This window comes from Diabrotica virgifera, chromosome 1 (assembly GCF_917563875.1).
Source record: "Diabrotica virgifera virgifera chromosome 1, PGI_DIABVI_V3a".
Taxonomy (NCBI): Eukaryota; Metazoa; Arthropoda; class Insecta; order Coleoptera; family Chrysomelidae; genus Diabrotica; species Diabrotica virgifera.
Genome location: NC_065443.1, coordinates 27,208,690 through 27,232,331, shown reverse-complemented (window position 1 = coordinate 27,232,331; position 23,642 = coordinate 27,208,690). Strand labels below are relative to the sequence as shown.

Below are 23,642 nucleotides of genomic sequence, written 5' to 3'. Positions count from 1 at the left end.
TCTATCGTTCATTTCGCGAAATATTCGCTTTTTTATTGCGAAATTTTGTGACTCGCCCATTTCCTTACGCCCCGCCCAAATCGTCAAATTTTTAAAATATGCACTGTTTTGCATGTATGTACTTAACTTACCTTATCTTATTCTGACGATTTCGAGTTTTTCTAACAATAGATTTTTTTTCGGTCCCTTCTTAACGAACTCCCCTGTGTTTGGAGCCAATATCTGGTAGAGGTACACCTACAAGGTACCAGGGTTCTCCCCATATGATAATCTGACACGCTCGAGTTACTGCAAAAAGTCCCGTTTGGGCTCCCCTACCATAACTTGTGCATACCTATCCTCGGTATCTTTTTTTGACACTTCACTGCACTGGCACATGATATTAAAGTCTACTGTACATAGTGTTAATTATATTAAATGATGAAATTCCATAGTTCTTCGATTAAAAAAAAAGGGTAACTGCTTGTACTATTATTATAGAGAACTTCTCATTAATTCAAAACTTGAAACTGTTTTCTTTTCTTTCATTTGGATATAGAAAGATTAGGATGGTTTGTTAATCCATTACTGTTTGATTAAATACTGTGGACTACACGTCCCACGACACTTTATTCTTGTAAGAACTTATTCTGTTGAACTTGTGAGAACTTGTTGTTGCACTACAACAACAGAAGGAACCGGTAAACTACCTATAAGGTATTCACTAACACACACTCTTTTCCTGCTACTTTCACAAGGAATCATTTGAGCCTAACTTTGGCTCATCACAAAAAAAACATAAGATCTTTATCCAATCAAAAAAATCAATTATTCCTTCTACTCACTCCAAACCAATAAATGAATCAAAGTATCTTCTAAAGTTACGCCTGGAAAAGGAATCAACTTTTGAACCAATCGGATGAAATACACAACATCCATAGAAGGTTTTTCTGTTCACACCAAAGGTGTGTGTCTAGCATTTATGCAGCTCTGGATCTTTAATGTTAACTCGAAACCCCGTAGTACGCCTCTACTGATAAAGTGGAACATTTTCACTTTCTTCAAATATTGTATTTTATACGAATTAGCCGTATAAAACGGGAGACTATTATAATAAACGAATTAGCCACAATTGATTGTCATAAAAATTACATTTCATATTTCTTTGGGACGTAATAATATAATAATTATTATAAACAAAAAAAAATCACTATCATAACGAAAACTTTGTTTATTTATATATTTAAATTCATAATATCGAAAATTGCTATTATGAAAAGTTGATTAGAATTAAAAACTATGTTTTAGTGTGCAATTATTATATCTAATCCTTCTAATTTAAATATTGTGAACTATAAAGATACATACTTTACTCTTTAGCGAAATTCATATTTTTTGACATACCTCGAATAAAGTTGATAAAAGTACCTACGCCGCACAAACCTTATGGAAATTAGGTCCCAGTGGATTTATTTCATACTTTGGGAAAACACTTTTTGAAGCATCCTGATGAAAAATGCTCGTGGGCAGATTTCGATCTGATGAAGGATTTTCAAGATATAGATACACAAACTCAGAAAAAAAGTTTTTTCAAGATTCGAAAAAAATGGACACCATGTCCGTGGTAATATTTTCCAAATCTATCTTTGTCTTACAATGCACTCAGTCGAATAGAATATTGTCAGCATATTGTCAGACAGACATTGACAATCAGTGATAATTTTAAATATTTGACATGGCATCGGGAGAGTTATTGATTAAATAGTATTGATATATAGTGTATTTGATAAATAATTGATTTAGGACGTGAACTTTATAAAAAGTTATTTATTGTGTATTATTTGTGGAAGATCCAAGCAGAGAATACATCAGAATATATTCTGTGATCCAAGTATTTTGTTGTTAAAGATGTTCAAAATTGTAAGCGTTCCATAGTAACAATATATTATTATAAAATCACTTTAACACTTTTCCTCTTTTCTCGATTGAGTATTAGTTTTTGTTGTACATATAAATTATTACAATTACTGAATACATAGTGAAAAAATTATCACATTTATTAACTGAATTAATAATTTGCAATTATACAAATAACAGTTATCCAAGAACATTCAAAAGCCATCTCTTTAAGTTGATGATGACAGTTTCAAGTAGAATGACATTCTAGTAATGTTTACATATCCATACCAGTGTGAATTTTACTACACGTAATTTGCCGTGTAAAGACAGAAAATAGGGATAGCCGTAAAATATTTGCGAATTATGTACCCATGGCCTTAAGAAAAACTTCTAAACTTTAAATCGCTTAATTAGTTGATTTTGTACGTCAGTAATTTAGATTTGTAGTCAGTAGTATAATTGCTATCTTCGTCCAGCTTTTGTTTATTTGTCACATTTTTCACACTAAGTAAATGATTTGATATAAATTAACACATAAATAACATTAATTTAAATAATTCTCTTGTGAATATCAGTAGTAAGAGCATTAATTTGTAGTCTTTGAAGATATATTACCATTGTTTATTTCATTTCAGAAAGGGTAGATAGCGTTTCGTTGTATTTTAAGAACAATAAAAATGAACGACATAAAGATAAATGCGATAGTAGGAGATTTTTACATTTATGTAATATATATTACATAATTATAATTTATATTATATTATATTATAATTTATATTATATATTATAATTTATATTAGAAGTGTGTACAAGTCATACAATCTTTTTCAATTCAATTTATCTTGAAATGGTTAAAACTCCTGTCTATAAAATAATACTAACTTAAAATTGCACTACACCTAAAAAATTGGTTAATACCTTAAAGTAAAGGAGTTCCTTTAAACCTAAAATGCAAAGTTCGGAGTTTTCATTCTTATTAAATTATTTGTATTCTAAAAATTGGTCCGAAAACGTTTCAAAAGCTTTCAAATGTTTATTGATCTTCGTGAAGGTTTAAAAATAATAAATTCCTCTTCAAACAAATACATATTTATTTTTACTTCAAAATTTAAGTGAAAGCATCTTGTGTTACTTAAAAAAAATATTGTTTAAGGTTAAAACGAAAACTCTTTGTTTGATATTAAATGTTTGTTTATCTTATTTTCGATGCTATTTCTTTAACGGAATACCTTAGTCTTGTATCCGTAGGTGCTGGGGGATATTTGTGGAACTTTAATAAAGTTTCGCTGTCAATAGCTCTAAAGATGGGTGGATCGGATCTTATATAACCCATTGATGCGGATCCTTCAAAACGTTAAATAATCTGTAAAGATTCTTAAGCGGTTTTCTTGTGGTCTTTGTGAAATATATATTATTTTTATATGGAATTAAGCCGCAATTGATTGTATGTAATGAAAATTATTGATGTAATGAAAACTACATTTCTAACTAACCTTTGGCACTTAGAAAATCGTTAAAAAAACATTATTGTAAAAAAATTTTACGAAAATGTACTACAAAGTTCTTAGTACGTTTTGTTTTTCAAAATTGATGGTTGACTCTCGAACTTGTAAGCAATAACATACTTTTGTTGAAAAAATCTGATGGTGGCGTTTTTACCCTCGAAATATCAAATTCCGACTGTTTTGTATTATTTTTGTATTATTTGTTTGTATAATATGTGTTTACGTAGACTATATCTTTCTGTATTGTGTGTTGCATATATATTTTCTGTAATTATAAATGATATGTCTACGACTTCCTTTAATCCGTTATTGTTGGTACGTTTTTGTTGTTGACTTCTTTTAGTATTGGCAACCAGAGCCCACTATATGCTGTTATGCTGTAAAATTATGACAGATCCGTCACGAAAGTGTATGGTAATAACAAATAAATAAAGATTATATTTCGTTGATATGGTGCATTAATTGTCTCGTGAAATAGTCTTGTCGATTATCATTCGAGAGAAAATTATTTCCGGCAAAATTTTCTCCTGGTTTCGTTCAAGTTCGTTGCCATTTGGTAATTTTCGCTTATGAAATTTTGACAAAATCACTCGACTGACGTCTCGTGATTTAAGCCAAAATTTAATTCGCGAAAATTGCCAGGCAACAAACTTTCATACCAGTCGAAAATATTGCCGGCAAAATTTTCTCTCTTGTGATATTATATACGATAATTTTTGATAATATCCCGTCGTCAAGTATATTACGTCAGATGCCCTTCGTTGCTACGAAAAAATACATTCGGTGACATTAATGAGACAAAGGATGGAGATTTTTCTACGACACGTTAGTGATACTAGATTTCAACCAGGTATTGCTGAAGATTTCGACGTTCACCATACGACGGTATATAAAAACATAAATAATGCTGCTGACAGAATTTTAAAAAAATCACATTAGTGGATAAAGTTTCTGTCTAACCTGTAAGGTATGGAAGAAGCAAGGATAAAGTGGGCAAATCCATTTCAAATATTCGAGAATTTGGAGACAAAGTTCGATTTACCAAATTATACATAGGTTAAGAGGCAATTTTTGCCTTCTTAGGGAAAGTGGATACTTAATTGCTCCATGGTTATTATGACCATTCGGAAATCCTCAAACAGAAGCGAGGAATTATTCAATAACACTCATTCCAGAAAAAGGGTGATAATTTAAAGAGTATTTGTGCAGCTAAAGCAGATATTTCCTATACTAGGGTCTAAAGTAAGAGTATATTTGACAAAAGTTCCAAAAATCATTGTTTGTTTTGCTATTTTGCATAATATTTGCAAACGTCTACGAGATGATTTTAAGTTTCCCGAAAATGAACTGGAAACCCACAGGGCCTCTATGATGTACACCACAATGAAGCGGAAGTAAATAACATCCGTCAAAGTGTAGCTGCAAAACGTCAATCAATAGTGGAAACAATATTTAACAATAATATAATATTATTTAAATTAGATGTTTAAAGCAGATATAAATAACATCACAGGATAATTGAAGAGGTGGATTCCAAAAGGGCTTAAGTAATTTTTTTCACATTTTGAGGTTTTAGTTGGATCTGATTCTAGAGCATCATTTCTAACATTAGAAACACAATTCATGGCATAAAAGCTTAAGTCAAGTATAGTATACAGATTACAAATCAGTAATGTTTTCCAAAAGTGCTTTAGTCATGCATTTTCTATGCAGTTGTGTCTCCCATATGAATTTTCCAAAAGTGCTTAAGTCACTGACTTAAGGTCGTTTTGAATAAAAACCAAATGTTTTCCTTCTTAAAAGCCATGATTTTGTGTTCAAATCTTTCTTTAAATTGTCTTGAAACAAGAATTTGAACCTCCAAATTACATGACTGATTCTATTCCAAAGTAACATTTAATTATATTCTTAGTTTTAACTAAAAATACTTTTTATTATTTTTGTTACCACCTAACTGAAATAGCTAGGTAATCTAATTAACTATAACAATTGCAGCTGATTTTGGGTGTTTTTGCGTTTGTGTACCACCGAAAATAATTATATGTACCACCAGTGGTACCTACATACACCGCAGATTAAGAACCGCTGGTGTAGATATTTATTAATTTGGCTGGTCTTTACTACGGCTATGGCATTCCAGCTTAAAATGTACCTCTCTGTTACGTTGTTCAAAGATATACAATAGGCTAATAGGCAACTGCGAGACTTGCAAAACTCTTGCAGCAAGACCAAGACCGGGAGCGCAATACCAAGACCAAGACTAGGTGTACTGGCGCAAGACCAAGACCAATACTGTCTCGTCTTGGTCTTGCATTTGGGCAACACTAATTACTTACTAACTGTAGAATGTGCTTCTTTTTATTTTACTAAAAAGAAGTAAGAACTGGAAAAATTTATGTATAACCTTATACTTTCAGTAACTACTTGAAAATAACAGAGATTACTTTTTACTATACGTAAACTCTTTTATATAAAGTAGTTACTGTTCTTTTATTCAATTACTATTAAGTAAGTGTTTTAATAAGAGGAAGTAAAAGCAAATTCTTTTTTTATTCAATAGACCCATTACCTTGCCTACTAGTATAGGATCACACAATGGGTATATTGAATAAAAAGAAGTATTTAAGTATTTACTTAATATTAATTGAATAAAGTCATTTCTTTAATGCTTTATTTAATTACTATTAAGTAAGGACTTAAATACTTGTAAGTAAAAGAAATTACTTCTTTTTATTCAATAGACCCAATGAATATTCATTTGGTTCCATCATACATGAAATACACAAGAAATACAAAGGATTGAGATAAGAAAATGTAATCATACAGAACAAGTAAAAACTTCATTTGTATAATGGTATAAAAAGTTTATTGAAAAACTATTAAAAAGTCATTCAAAAGGATTCGCAAAACGTTTTCAATCTAGATCAGATCATCTTCAGTGCCTAGAACGAAGTATTTCCACGTTAGAATGAATACAAAAGGTTAAAATTATGACTAGTTAAAGAAAAAATGTGGAATATACTTACGTTCTTCTTAGTACATGAAACTAGCAACCTTGTAGAATAGGTGACATCGAGAAATATGATTTACATTTTTAAAAGATGATGTTAATGGCGACTCGTAAGTCGATGTTCAGCGATAAAATTTAAGAGTGCTCAAAGGGCAATATGATTCACTGCTCGATGGTAACGTGTGGTACTTGCCAGTTAGATGGACACAGACCAACAAGAATATAGGAAATGGCAATCTATTTATCAGACTGAAGTGACATGACAAGACAGGCAGTCAATTTTTGGTTATGAATTTAAATTCAAACTCTCAGTTAAGCTGAATGGATGTTAATAACTGTTTTAAAGTGGAATTTAAATTATAATAAAATTATATTCTATTGTAAAAGTCTAAAAGGTAACTCTCTGTTACAGAAAGAACTGTTGTTATTGTTATGTTAAAAAAATGTTATTCATAGTAAAATCAATGACATGAAAAAAAAATGTAATCACATGAAATTTGAGTCATCATCATCATCATCCAGCCTCAAAAGTCCACTGATGAGTGCAGGTCTCTTTCTCGTGCTTCCAACCCCGTCTATCTTGCACCGTCCTGATCCTGATTTTGTTTAGCCTTCTTAAATCGTCGGTCTATCTTGTAGGCAGTGGCGGCTCGTATAGCTTTAGGAAGGTAGTGCCAGAATCCGGGCAGCTGCCTAAATTTTTAGTGACGGTTTCACGATATTGTCAAAAAGGATATAAAATAGAAATTAAAAAAAAAATTGGTGCAGATATTTTTATCTTATATTACTATTTTTGGAACGCCAAGAAATTAACTAAAATTTATCAAAACAGTTCCGTAAATTAAGTAATTAACAATAAAAAAACTCAACTTACCACCAGTATTTACTGCTGATGTACTTTTTTTTTCATCACTAGGTGGGGAATCTGCAAACAGACGTCGGAAGTAAACATTTCCAACAGTGCTGGGTTCCTGAGCTGAAACCTCATCAGTGTCACGTCGACCAGTTTGGCCCTAAATCGGACCTCCCTGCCCTCCGTAACTCCGATGTGGTCGGGACCAGCTAAACCCCACCCCTCTCATACTAGGGCATCAGGGTGGAATCGCCCGTTAGGGCATGATTTCTCCCCGATGTCCTTCTTTTGTCCGATTCTCAGTCGTTCGTCATCACGCATCAGCTTCCGTCTCTCGTACTCATCCGACCACCACGTCCTTTAATCCTGTGCTGTCAATCTTTCATTCTTCCTACCACTGCTGATGTACTTGAAGTTTGTTGTTACGATTCGGTCTCTAGAGCCTATTTAGAAAATTATAAAAATAACAGTATTCTATTATTTACACACACGCACAAAGTTATTTAATATCACTGTTAAAGTTTACGATATGTGAAGTCCATCCTTCTTTCTTTTTTTTCTTTTTTGGTGGCAAAGTTTTCAATGACTTTATTATTAAAATTGTCAATGCCATTTACAAAATGTCTTTCTTTCTGCAGACAGCATACCTAAAGCACTTAGTCGTTCTTCCTTCATGGTATTTCTGAGGAATGTCTTAATTCGTTTTAGCATTGAAAAACAACGTTCTGCTTCAGCTGTTGACATGGGAATGGTTATTAATATACTTAAAAGTTTAACAGTTTCTTCAAATGTACATTTTAAACCTTCTTCATTTAATAAAACTGATAACGGAACAGCCCCAGAGGTAGTACTTAATTCGTCTCGCTGATACAATACTTGTAATTAAGTTTTAAGCCGAGTTTTGTTTAAAAATAAAATTTGTGTGCATGTTTCATTAAGAAATGATTAGGGGAACTTATCCTTATAAGCAGAAAACTTCTCTGACATAAATAAATGAGAAGCAACTAAATGTCCGGAGAAGGTAAACCTGGTTTTTATTCGCAACAAAACTGCATCGCATATCTCGTCACCTCCAAACAAAACGCATACAAAACAGGACAGTTTATTAGTTTGTTCGCAACCACACAACCAGCTATTTTTATCATAAATAGTTTTATTAAACTTACGACAGCGAAGTATTTGTCCATTTCCACTTTGTTTTTCAATTTTTAAATCGGGTAAAGGCCGACCGAGTTCTTTATTTTGAAGTTTTTTTTCTAACGAAAAACCAACAAAAGAGTTTTTTGATATACTAATTTGATTCATTGTCAATAAATAAATAAAACGTAGAAAATAATCAAAATATTATTTATATACCTACGACACCCACGACCACGATGCACTAATAATTACAAATTAAAAAATATAGTAGAGTATAAACACAAATATACAATACAGTAGTAGATAATAAACACAATAGCGTCAAGCAAACGCGTAAAGAAACTAGAAATAGATCTAAAACATTGTATCTTAAGATCTACTTTTCGAGATTTCGAGCCTGGCACGGAGAGTCCAATTTAAACGTATATTAAAAGTGCAATACCGCTCTATCTCTGTCACTTACATAGGATGCTCATACAATCTTTCTCTTTTCTGGCGTGCCACTATACCTTTCGGCACCGGGATTTTCATGATCTTCATCCCTTATCTGGTCAGCTGTGGGTGGCCGGAGTCGGTGGTTAGATGTGCATTGCGCTACACAGAAATAATCACAAAAAAAATTAACAGGCATTAAGATGTTTTTAAGATAAAAAATATGTTTCTGCATAGTTAGCAAGGTAGTGCCATGGCTCTATGGCGCTACCTCACGGGCCGCCACTGCTTGTAGGTGATCGACCGACGCTTCTCTTGTCTTTCCTTGGTGTCCATTCCAATAATATCTTTGAACATCGCCCATCTCCCATTCTGGCTATGTGTCCTGCCAATCTTTATTTTAGTCTGGCTATCTTTTCTATGACGTCAGTCACCTTGGTTCTTCTCCTGATCTCTTCGTTTTTTACTCTACCTCGCAAAGTAATTCCTAACATATCCGCTCCATTCTTCTCCGTGTGACCCTTAGTTTGGTAGCCGAGACTTTTGTTAAGCTAAGTGTTTTTCTCCGTATGTCAAGACTGAGAAAACGCACTGATCACATATCTTTTTAGGTATGTGGTCAGCTCACTTTTAAAAGTTTTCCTCAGTTTTCCATATGCTGCCCACCCAAAATCGATTCTTCTGTTCAGTTCATGAGTCTGATTATCCCTGCCAATCATAATGTCATGTCCCAGATATTTATATCGATCTGTGAGTTATATTTCTTTCCCAATAGTACTGATGTTCTGGTTGGGTGCCAAAGTTAATTTCGAGATTCCGAGATATTTAAACCTACAATTTTTGTAGCCACAACGAGTTTCTGTACCATCTCTCATCTCTCTTGCCACACCTAGATTCTCAGCTATTATGACTTTATCATCGGCGAAACGTAAGTTGTTTAGATATTCTCTATCTATTTTTATTCCCTTTTTCATTCAATCCAAATTCTTATAATTCGTTTTTTTTTCGAATATAGCGCCATCTATCCATAATTCGAAAAAAATTCTCGAATAAAAGTTACTTATTTTTACGTAATGAATCCAAATCTGCAATAAAAAATGGGGGCTCATATTTAAGATTTTAAAATAACTCTCCACCCGCCTCCGTAGGAGGTCGTATTTGGTGTCATTCGATAGATTTTTTAAAAATATTGAATACATGTATTTTTCAGATATTCGATCTGATCTTCATTTCGCGAAATATCGCGGGGTTTGTATTTAAAATTATAAATTTACCCCACACCCCTCTCCGTGGGGGGTCGTGTTTAGTATCATTCGATAAATTTTTGAAAAATATTAAACACGTATTTTTTTAGTTTTTCGATCTGACGTTCATTTCGCGAAATATTTGCTTTTTTTGTGGAACTTTGTGACTTGTCCATTTCCTTACGCCCCGCTCAAATCGTCAGATTTTGGAAATATACACTGTTTTACATGTATACAACGTATCTTATCTTACTCTGACGATTTCAAGTTTTTCTAAGAATATATTTTTTTTGGACCCCCTTAACGAACTCCCCTTTATTAAGAGCCAACATATGGTAGAGGTAAATTTACAGGTTTCTCCCCATGTGATAATCTGACGCGCTCGAGTAACTGCAAAAATCCCCGCTTGGGCTTTCCTACCATGGTATATAATTTGATAGTGGTTGTTGCCTGGTAGTATATTTTGTATAATTTTGTATACCTATGTCGGTTCGCTAAACTCAGACACAACTGGCTAATAATTTTAGTAAGTAATTTTGCCAATTTGGTAAAATTTGCAAAAAAAATAATTACTGAATAGTTAATAACAAGAATAAAAAACCGCTAAACTCCGTAAAAATGAGTGGCGCATAAAATATTCCAGCTACAAAAGATCTGATATGAATGTTACGTGGCGCGAAAATGGATATTCATTTGATGCAAAACAAAATTTTAGTTCTATTTTAAAATATTTTTCAATAATATTTGCTAAATTTGAAGTAAACGCGCCACAAAAGAGTAACTTTGATACAGTTTGAATTTTGAAACTCTTTTGTGGCGCGTTTACTTCAAATTTAGCAAATATTATGGAAAAATATTTTAAAATAAAACTAAAATTTTGCTTTGCATCAAATGAAAATCCATTTTCGCGCCACGTAACATTCATATCAGATCTTTTGTAGCTGGAATATTTTATGCGCCACTCATTTTTACGGCGTTTAGCGGTTTTTTATTCTTGTATCAGGAGTTTTTCAAAGGTATTTATAAATTAAATGTATGAAGTTGAATGCAATGTTCCTCTATTACACGTCAAGCTTTATAAATTGTCACTTTTGTTGCATTATCTCCCAAATGATCTAGTGTCCATCGAATGTACACTAGATTTTTTTCTATTCGAAATAGATTGAAAAAAAATATATTGAGATGGCCGGTAAATGAAGTCGGATTGCCCGTTGCCAGATCAAATTTAGCGTCGTAACCACTACAACTACATAAACCATTTGGGGAATAATCGTTAATTGGATTATAGTTTTGTATCTTAATAACTTCTAAACGGCTTAACCGCTGTTGACCAGTAAACATGAGTTTGAAACGTATTAACCAGTAGTATCTGATGGATCTAAGGTCAAGTATGATAACTGAAGCTATTACAGGAATTATTGAGCTTTCGAAACCGTTTTTCCCACAGGAAATAGATTTTATCATATTTATGAAGCCTATAACCTAAAAATTCGAATTTTCCCGGATATGAGGTATACATCGTTAGATTCGTCTTGAGTCCTTCTACAAACGCTAAGTTATTGACGCAAGTCGTACGTTGAAATGTTGAGTAATTGTCGAAAAACCAAAATTTTCAAAGTTTAGTTTTTCAGTTTTTCGGCTATACTGAGCCGTGTATATGTCTGATCCTGACGGCTTAGACACTATTTGAAAGCTAAGTCAACACTATTGATTTGATGTATTTGCCGTTCTCCTGCCTCTTCGTGATCCGAATATATATACCCCCAAAAAATATGCCGTTTTGTACCTACCAAGTCCTATAGCTGGCTTATGGGTGATCAAAAGTAACAAACTACACCGGTTCTAAATCGGTCCTGACCCCTTCTTTAAACACAGAGAAAAATATAAAATCGGTTTAACTTTCAAACACACATACATACATATCCACAAACATTTTCCCTTTTTTAAATAAAAATTGAGTCACATTTCTACGCTCTATAACTTTTGAATGGTATAACCGATTTTCAAAATTAGACATGCGTTGGAAAGGTAATGATCAGTTCTATTAGAAGCCGCAAAGGTTGGACAAATTTTCGACGTTTTTGGGAGTTTTGGGGACCAGAACGAAAAACAGACCCTAAATAGGAAGGGCCGTAAAATCGACACCCTTGGACCAAAATGGATGGTTGACATATGAATGGGTGAGTCTTTTTCTGAACTTGAAGATGGGAGTTGGCAAAATTTTCAATTCAGTCAGATTTAGAAAATTGAAAATTTCGTATATATAACAGTGTCGCGTGTAGAGGGTGTATTTCTGCGCCACTGGCGAGAACTGCCCTTATCTGGTAATCTTTCCGATATAAAACTAACAGATTCGATAACTAATAAATCGAAAACTGTTAATTTTATCAAAAAAATGTATAATGAACATTTTTTGCTTATAATTAATATTTTTGCCAGCATTTGCGGTCAAAATATAAAAAAAAATCCACCCTCGAGATGAGGTGGCAACCACCCCATGGTAAAAGCGTCTTTCGGCATCATGTAGATTTTGATCCTTGGACTATCCATTACTTATTGTCAAATTTTTAAGCAAATCGATCCATTCTGTAAAAATTGCGAAGTAAAAAATTTCATTTCCTGGACTAATTATACTTTTGGAGCTCTATAACTTCTGAACGACTTACCTGATGTTGATCACTAAACATGAATTTGAAACGTATTGACAAGTAGTATCTGATGCATCCAAGATCAAGTATGATAACTGAACGTATTACAGGAATTATTGAGCTTGAAAAACCGTTTTTTCCCATAAGAAATAGATTTGATCATATTTATGAAGCCTATAACTTAAAAATTCGAATTTTCCCAGATATAAGGTATACACCGTTAGATGCGTCCTAAGTTCTTCTACAAACGCTCAGTTATTGGCGAAATTCGTAGGTTGAAATTTTGAGTAATTGTCGAAAAACCAAAATTTTAAAAGTTTAATTTTTCAGTCTTTTGGCTATGGTGAGCACTGCGTATGTCTCAGCTTGATCGCTTAAACGCCATTTGAAAGCTTAACTCAACCCTATTAATTTGGTGTATTTTTAGTTTTCCTGTCTTTCCTTGAACCTAAGATATATACGCCCAAAAAATATGCTATTTTGTATTTACCTAGTCCTCTAGCTAACTTACGGGTAGTCAGAAGTCAAAAATTAGACCGGTTCTGAATCGGCCCTCACACCCTCTTGAAACACAGAAAAAAAAATTCAGATCGGTTTAACTTTTCCACACACATACATACATACATACATACATACATACATACATATCCACAAACATTTTCCATTTTTTAAATAAAAATTGAGTCATATTTCTGAGCTCGATAACTTTTGAATTTTATAACCGATTTTCAAAATTAAACATGCGTTGGAAAGGTAATGATCTATGCTATCAGAAGCCGCAAAGGTCGGGCTTAAATTTTTGAAATTTTTGGGAGTTTTGGGGACGAGAACGAAAAACAGGCTTTAAATGGGAAGGGCCGTAAAATCCACACCCTTGGACCAAAATGGAGAAGTAACATATAGATGGACGAGTCTTTTCCTAAACTTTAAGATAGGATTTGGCCCAATTTTCAATTCAGTCAGGTTTAGAAAATCGAAAATTTCGTGTATATATAGTGTCGCTTGTAGGGGTGTTGTGCGCCACTGGTGAGAACTGCCGTTCTCTGTGGATTACTAAATAGTTAGTAATTTTGACAAGTTTGGCAAAATTGGCCAAAAACAAAAAAATTACCTACTAAAATTACCAGCATGTATGCATAGTATGCATTTTTTAAGCGCCTGTAATATTCTGCTTAGCTTAACTATGTCAAAGGCTTTGTGAAAATCGATAAATATTAGAACTTGAGGTTTATTGTATTTCACTACTTTCTCTATATTCCTTTCCTTTCCTTCCGCGAGACCCTACAGGAAGTTTGAGTATTGTTATTTACAAAACAATAAATTCTATAAGATTGTCGTGTGAATTATCGTGTGTTGTGTGTTGGGGTAAAACAGATAAACTTAGTCGATTCAGTAAGTTGAATCACTGACTCGAGTCTTGAATCTTTAAAATCACCCGAGTTTCCATCACTAAATCTGTCCGATACAGCATAGCTCAGAAAATAATTGAGTATCTTACGTGCAGAATTAATTTTTATGTTGGGACGGGTTTTCTTTGTTTTTGTTCGTCCCTTCCTACTTAATTGAAATGAGAAACAATAACGCCTGAAAGGAAATTACAAGAGATGGAATAAAAACAGAATTGTCACAAAGTCGGAAAGTTTATTTTGATTTAGGTTTTTGTCTTAAGCTCGGTGTGTTTTTATGACTAAATTATTCTCTACGGTTACTAAATAAACGACACGCTCTGTGATGATTTTTTTTTGTTAAGAGAATTTCAACTCGCAGAATTTAGGACACTAGAAAAATGTATTAAAAATGTATACATGGTTAATAAGTATCAGAGCGAGAGAGATTTATAGGGCAATAGATTGAAAATTGGACAACTATATTACAAAATAATACAGTGCGTCCATGAAGTAACGCATAAATTCATTATTAGCTAAGTCTGGATCCCGCGTATGAAAAAAAGTTGATTAATAGCAAGCTGAAAATTTCTTAAGAGCTTAAGGGTGTCTAGTCGGACAAACTTTGATATATGGGAACACTGGAACAGGGGAAGTTTTAATTGTGGAACAGGTTAAAAATTTGGAACGTCAGACTACGAAAACGTCCCATGTATTTTGTCGGACAAAACTTCCAATTAATTTGTTACCCTTTCATTAAACTGTCCTGCAAAAATCAGACTGCTATTTATCACCAACTGGGCATTTTAATGAGTGGAATACGTAGAACATGTTAAATGACAGGAATTGTGACAGATGACATATAGCAGTCTGATTTTTGCATGAGAGTTTAATGAAAGTGTAACAAATCAAATGGAAGTTCTGTCCGACAAAATACATGGGACGTTTTCGTGGTCTGACATTACATATTTTTAACCTGTTCCACAATTAAAACTTCCCCTGTTCCAGTGTTCCCATACATCAAAGTTTGTCCGACTAGACACCCTTAAGCTATTAACAAATTTTCAGCTTGCTATCAATCAACTTTTTTTTCATACGCGGGATCCAGACCTATTCATATGTACCAAGCCAGAAAAGTGACCTTTATCAGTAACAGACGAGTTCGATAAAAAGTCTTTACTGACGTGCTGCATACAAAATTTGATCGCCAATCATAAAAACATTCTTCTTCTTTACGTACCATCTCCGCGACGAAGGTTGGCAATCATCATTGCTATTACAACTTTTGACACTACAGCCCGAAGGAATTCAGTTGAGCTACATCCAAACCATTCTCTGAAATTTCTCAGCCAGGACATTTTTCTCCTACCTATGCTGCGCCTTCCTTGAATCATTCCCTGCATAATTAATTTTAGGAGTTCAAATCTGTCACCACGTGTTATATGACCCAAGTACTGAAGTTGTCTTATTTTGATAGAATCCAGTATCTCCCTGCTGTTCTGTATTCTTGTTAGTACTTCCTCATTGGTTATTCGTTCTGTACAGGAGATTCTCAGCATTCTTTGATATGTGCACATTTCAAATGCTTCCAATCTATTGAGACATTGTTTATTAAGAGTCCATGTCGCCACACCATACAAAAGGACAGAAAATACATAACATTTTATTACTCGCTTTCTAAGATTTAGGCTGAGGTCTCTACTACATAATATTTGTTTCATATTAGTGAATGCACTTCTAGCCTTTTCTATTCTAATTCTGATTTCTTTGGTATAACCGTTTGTTTCACTAATGTTTGTCCCTTTCTTTCTTTCTTTCTCCATTTCCTTATACCCTTTCAGGTGTGGGATTTGGGATTAGTTTAGCTACATATTCATCCATCTCTTCCATTATTTTCTCTCTTGTGCTATTAGTTTCATTTCTTCAAGCGTTTTCTGTTTAATTTTTCCCGCATCTACTATTTGCTGTAGGTATCTATTTTTTCATCGGTCCGCTTTTTTTCTTTTTTGTAATATTTCTTGTTTCGTGAATGTTTCTTTGTTATTCTACTAGGTTTCATTCTGATCAGATGTCCATACCAGTTTAATTGTCTTTTTATTACTTTATTCATTATTGGTTCCTGTTTAGTTATCCCTCTTATTTCCTTATTCCTTAATCTATTCCATTTGGTCTTTCCGGCTATAGCTCGTAGATGTCTCTTCTCAATTGCATTTATCCTACTTTTATGCTTTTTCTATAAAGTCCAATTTTCGCTCGTATACAGTACCGTCGGTATCACAATCGTATTCTATATTTTAATTTTTGTTGGGTGGGACAATTCTTTTTTCCTCAGAACTGGCGCTAGTGCGTAATAAAGTTTGTTTGATTTTTTAGTTCTGTTAGTTATTTCGAGGTCTATTTTCCCATCATTGGTAATTATACTTCCAAGATAATCACATGCAGTAACTATTTCCAGTTGAGTAATTTTGCATTTTATATTGATTTCATTTTGTTTCTTTTCGCCGATGACCATTATTTTACTTTTCTCGATGTTTATTTCCATTTTTAATTTCTCTATTTCTTCTGTACATATGTTTATAAGTTTTTGCATTTTTGTCACGGAATCTGCTATAAGGACTATGTCATCCGCACACAATAAGGCTTTTATTTTTATTGGCTGTAATCTTTGGTATCCTATTATTGTCTGTATTTGGTTCGTTCTTCCTACAGTATTTCTAGTCAATTCGTTCATGACTATTACAAATAGTAGCGGACTAAGACTGTCTCCTTGTTTGATACCTCTTTCCCAATTGAATTCTTCAGATCTTTCTCCTGCTATATGTACACGTCCTTTTACTACTCTGTATATACTTTCAATTATTTTTATCAGTGTAATTGGTACTTTGTTTATCAGTGTAATTGGTGAAGAATTACAAAGAATGATGGAAGAACTAGATAGAGAATCGACAAAGATAGGACTGAAGATGAATTACAGTAAAACAAAAACCATGACCAATCAACAAGAAGAACTAGTAATTACAGTGGCACAAACAAGAATAGAACAAGTAAAAGAATATATTGTTATATTTCTATTTGATATGAAAATTAAATTTTGATAATTATAAACAAAATTCACTTTAATATAAAATATTTTTAATTTTCTCAACCTCGGGCATATAAATTTAGAACAACCTGTATACAACAAATTGTTATATTTAATTTTAAGAAGTGATTAGAATAAGCGTACGAAACTCGGAACAATGTGCTTAGATAAACAAAGTGAATGACGCGTACCATTATCGTTCTTCTCGGAAGGTCGATCATTAGCCTATGCTAAATAAAACTCAGTGAAATAGATGATAGTTCATTATCGTTTTTCGCGGAAGGTTTCGATCATTAGCCTATGCTAAATAAGACTCATTTGAAAGAGAGAATAGGTCATTAAAATTTGTAAATAGTTAGAAAGTATTTTAGAATGGGAATTAAATATTTTCTTTTGAAATCCATTAAGCATATTTAGAAAGATTAAAAATTGGTTTTGAGGAATATTACGAATGAGAGTTGGTGGTGGAAGATTGATTTGTGAATCTGGAAGGGATATTTAGAAAGTAGGGGAATGGATGAGAAAGTGAGATCAGAATGTTTTGAGCTGTCGAGAAGTGAAGTCGAGTAGTAGACGGTAGTGTACGGAGAGTGAGAAAGCCGATGTAGTTCCGTGAGTGTGGAGTATCTATCGTGGAACGAGAAGTAGGCCAGGTCGAGAGTAAAAGAACCTCCTTGAGCCAAGAGTGTCCCGGTAGCTGATAGCAGTTTCGAGAAAGGTAGAACACAGCATCACGACAGACGCAGGAACGAGAGCTATACGAGCTAGTTTTTCAAAGGAGAACATTACTGGAAGCCAGGACGAGGTTTGATCGCAGCCAAGGATAGCAGGAAACGGGTCTTGTGTGAGGACATTTTCAGTTCACCAGGAAAAGGTCAGTCTCATTTGTTTGGACATGAATGTATGGGTTTTTCGTATTAAATTCCACATAAAAAATTGAATAACATAATCAATAATATCAGAAAAGCTTCATCAAACTTAAATAGAGTTGTTCCTAATAACTCCTAATAGTTAAATATTAATAAAAACTTTCAATTGAAAACCAAAAGGAAATAAGATTCCCATTTGTAAATGTTATGTTTAAGAATAATAAGAAATAGCAAATATTAAGCATTGATTGCCTTTTAAATAAAATAAAAAATATTTTGATTATAATTGTAACCCATATGTGTATTTTTTTTACTCTTTTCTTTTCTATCCCGATTAGGAACCATTAAGAAATATTTAGAAGCCACGAAAGTAAGTAATTAATTTATAATTCGCCCTGAGATTGAAAACATATTGATATGTGATCTGGTTAATTAATTAGATTAGTATTAATACATTGATTAAATTAAGTGACATATAAGAATATTATCTCATATCAATAATCAAGATCACATCAACTGTCGTCCAACGTGGAAAGCATTGTAAAGTATTTCTAGTGGCAAATTTGAAGGATAGAAAGAATAAAGCCGGTATTTGAAAATTTATATGCCTGTGGTAAAAAGTGAGATACTTACATTTGGTAACATAAAATTTTAGATCTCTTTAGGTACAAATTTTACATAACTGATTTAATATTTTATTTTACGATATTTACATTTGATATATTTATTGACAATTTATAATATTTGGGTGAGAAAAAGTCGTCTTGGTAACATACTAGTAAAATTTCATATTTGGCGGGGACAGTACTTCTTGAAAACAAATGTCTGTGACAAGAAGCCAAAGCAAAGACAACAAAAAACAAAAAGAACATTCAAATCAAGAGAACAATTCAGACCAAGAAGATATTTTAGACAAGATAATCATGGCATCAGAACAGCAAGAATTATCAGGAATAGATAAATTATTACAAATGATGCAACTCCAGTCACAAAGAATGGAACAGAAAATGGATGAAACACAACAAAAACTGGATGACAATCAAAGAGAAACAAAACAAACAATGGAGAAAAATCAGGAAGAAACATCAAAGAAAATGGATAAAGTGGATCCAAAAATGGAGGAAACACAACGAAAAATGGATGAAACACAACAAAAATTGGATCAAAAAATGGATGAAACAAAAAGAATAATGCAAGAAAATCAGAAGGAAACAAAACAAGCCATAGAAGAGAACAACAAGAAAATGGAGGAACGCATAGAAAAGTATGAAATGAAAATTCAAGATAAAATAAAGGAGTTAACGAATGGCCAGAAAAAGGAACTAGAAAATTTGGAAAATAAGTTGGAAAATGCTATTCAAGTAGACAGAGAAGAAGTGGAAAAAAGAATCACAGAAATAGAAAAACAAGTCACCGAAAACCGGACGCAACAAAATGTCGGAGAAAGAAGAGAAATGGTTATACATAGCACAGATGACGTGAAGATAAGGTTTGGCGGGGATGTAAGAAGATTACACCCAGTGCCGTTCATAAATAGCCTGAAAAAGAAAATACAACACATCGGAAATTTCGATACAGCAAAAGAAACTATCAGAAACCATCTCAAATATGAAGCAAGCCTATGGTTCGATAGTAAAGAAGAAGAATTCGGCAATTGGCAACAATTTGAACAAAAATTTTTGAATTATTTCTGGGGAAAGGTCCAACAATTGGAAATTAACAAGGAATTGCAAAATGGGAAATACAATGATAGGATGGGTGTATCAGAAAGGACATATGCTTTGCAAATTTACAATAATGCAAAACATTTACAATATAATTACTCATCGGAACAATTAGTCGAACTGATTGCAAGACATTTCGAGGAAACGCTGGAAGACCATATCACATTGCAAAATTACAAAGACATAGATAGTTTATGCCAATTCCTACAAATAAGAGAATCACGTCTAAGAGAAAGAAAATCAAGAAGGTCGCGAGAAGATTACAGGCCCCGAGAAACACAAGATTACAGAGATAGAAATCAAAATAGGAGGGACTATACAAGACAAGATTTTAATCCCAGAAGGGAAAACGAAAATAGAGACAACGGAAGAGGAAATTATGAACAAAGAAATAGGCAATGGAATGAGGACAGAAATCGAGAATACCAGAATAGAAACACCACACGCTCAAATCAAGAAAACAGAAATAATGGTAGACAAAATGAACAGGTATATCGAGAAAACCGAAACAGATCCGACAGACCAAGAGAAAATAAAAGAGAAGTAAATAATACCCAGACAGATGAATATGACGGAGAGAGACATTATGACGAAAATATAAACAACGATGAGCAACCGGCGTCTTTTCACGACGGCGCTCACTAAAAACCAAAAAGCAAACAGGAATCTTTTGTCACCCCAAGGAGTTTATTAAATTGGCAGGAAACAACGAAAAGAAAAATGGAATTAATTTAAAATTTGTGGATGGATTTATCAACGAGAAACCAATTAAAATTATGATAGACACTGGATCTGAAATAACATTGGTCAACAGAAAACTAATAGAAGAAGTTAACTTAACAAATTTAATTTATAAAATACCTAGGGTAAATTTAGTGGGCGCAAACAAACGGACATTGGCAACTATAAATGAAGGCATACGAGTAATGGTACGACTGGGCAAGAATATGTATGCACTACAATGTGTAATAATGCCAAACATGTCACATGACATGATAGTAGGAGTGGACGAATTGGCAGAAAAACATGTAGTGATAGATTTTAAAAATAATACGATGAAACTAACAGAAGAAAAAGAAAAAGAACAGGACAAGGAACATGAGAAACAAAATACGGACGAATCAGGTAAAGAACAAACAGTGGAAATGAATTTGGCAGCGAAGCAAGGACAAAGAAGAAAAAGGAGAAAAGGTCAGAAAAAGATAAAAGAAAATGAAACCTGTGGCTCCTCAAAAGAAGAGTTGAGCCCAGAAGAAGAAAATTTGAGAGTATCAGAAACAAAGGAAACCTGGGATTCCTCAAAAGAAGAGACGGGCTCAGGAGAAGAAGAAATAAAGCTAAAAAATGAAAGTGAAAAGAATATGATTGAAACAGTGGTATTTGAAGAGGAGGTATATGCAAACGAGGATGCAGAATGCACGGTAAACTTGTGTGAAGAATCTGAGAAAAAAGACAGAAAATTGATATGTGGAGAAGGGAAAGAAAAAGAATTGCGGTTGATGTTAAGAAACTACGAAAATTTGATCAATGAGGAAAACAGAGTGGCTAAAAAGTACGAACATTCATTTGAGGTGAAAAACTTGGGAAATTTTCGATCAAAGACTTACCCGATTCCATACAAGTATCGACAAGAGGTGAAAGAAGAAATAAATAAAATGTTGGAAGATCAAATCATCGAAAGATGTGATTCACCGTATGTTAACCCGATTGTGATAGTAAAGAAAAGCAGTGGAGAATTGAGATTATGTTTAGATGCCAGGAATATCAACCAGCACACAGTATCACAATATGAATCACCTCTAAACATCGAGGCCATTTTTGGAAGAATCACCGGGTCACACATATTTTCGAAAATTGACTTAAAACACAGTTTTTGGTTGATACCGTTAGCTGAAAAGTGTAGAAACTACACCGCTTTTTCTATTGATGGTATTGTCTACCGGTTTAAGGTAGTGCCGTTTGGATTGCAGAGTGCTTGTGCTGCACTCGTCCGAGCTCTACATACCATTTTGAATCGCCACGAAGATTTCATAGTTCATTATATCGATGATTTATTAATTTTTTCACAAGATACTCAGAGTCATCTGAAACACATAGAAATAATTCTGGAAGAATTGGACACAGCGGGATTGAAATTAAACATTGAAAAATGTCAATTTTTTCAAAAAGAAGTCATTTATTTGGGTTTTCAATTGGACACCAAAACAGTAAGATTATCCGAAGACAGAGTCAAGCTCATAGATGAATACCCAAGACCAACGAATTTGAAAACATTGAGAGGTTTTCTTGGCACGATTAATTATTTTAAAAAACTGATTCCCGATTTGAGCCAAAAGGAAATCCCTCTGATAAAGTTGCTTAAAAAAGGAATAAAATGGAATTGGAAAGAAGAACAGGAGGAAGCTTTCGAAACATTAAAACGAGAATTCGCAAAAGGAACGAAAATATACCACCCCATTTACAATTTAGCTTTTATACTCCGAACTGATGCGTCCATACAAAAATTTGCAGGAGTTCTGTCTCAAATACAAAACGACCAAGAAGTGCCGATATGTTTTATATCTCGAGTGACTAAAACACATGAGAGAAAATATAGTGTTACAGAATTGGAGTTTGCCAGTGTACTATATTGCGTAAACAAATTGAGGTTTTACTTATTGGGAGCAAAATTCACAATCGAAACAGACCATGCAGCTTTAGTACATATCATGAAGAATAGATTAGTAAATAATAGAATACATAGAGGCATTCTATTATTACAGGAGTATGATTTTGAGTTCCGATATATAAAAGGAAAAGACAACATAATAGCCGACGCTCTAACACGGGATGAGGACACCGGAAAAAAGGAAACAATTACTCTACAGGTGGGACTAAATAGATTAATACAAGAAGAAGGGATATATTCGTTAAATGAGATAAGGACAAACCAAGAAGACCTAGAGGAAAGAGAGAAAAGAAGAGCGGAAATAGAAAATGACATATATTTTAAGAGAATAGACGGAAAGGAACTATATTTAGTGACACAGACATTGGCCGAAAAGATAATAAAGAAATTACATGAGGACAATGGACATATCGGTAGCAGAAAAGTTTGGCTCGTTTTTAGGGAAAATTACATCAGCCGACAGGATTACCGCATTGCAAAGGAAATTACCCAGAAGTGTATCAAAGTATGTCAAAAATATAAGAGTCGGAATTTCAAAAACGAAAATGTTGCCAAAAATATTGAAGCCCGAAACAAACTAGACATTGTAGCAATAGATATGTTAAGCGATCTAATTATGACCACTAAAAGGAACAAACATATTCTGGTAATGGTGGATGTGTTTTCAAAATACGTAAAATTATATAGTTGCCGCACCACAAAGGGGCAGGAAATATGAAGAAAAAGACGACAATTTTATAGCCATAGTAGGAACACCAAAAAAGATTCTACTGGACCATGCAACGTATTTCCGAAATGATCGTTTCAAGGGACAACTTCGAGAACGAGGAATAGAGACAAATTTTGTCAGCATCAGGCATCCACAGAGTAATCCTTCGGAACGATTCATACAGGAAGTGACGAAATTTCTTCGCATTGCAACAGATGGTCAACATCGCCACTGGGACAGGAAAATGGCGGAAATAGAAAGGTATCTAAATACAATTCCGAGCACAGTAACAAAAGAGACCCCAGAATACATCATGAAGGGTGTACTGCCGATAAGGCCATGGGAAGACCAAGAGCCAAAAGAATATCAACAGGTGATTGAAACCGTACAGAGAAGATTACGGCGAAGCAACGAAAAATATATCCAAAGACAGGAACAAAATAGAAAAAGAAGACCAGTGACTTTCCAAAAGGGTGAAAAAGTACTCGTGAGGGC

The 23,642-nt window shown here is 33.5% G+C and overlaps 1 protein-coding gene across 1 annotated transcript in view; it reads left to right on the top strand.

Annotated features, from left to right (window-relative positions):
- Positions 1 to 23,642, top strand: part of LOC114330978 (uncharacterized) — a 270,005-nt gene that overhangs the window by 95,758 nt on the left and 150,605 nt on the right. The gene's annotated exons all lie outside the window — the stretch shown is intronic.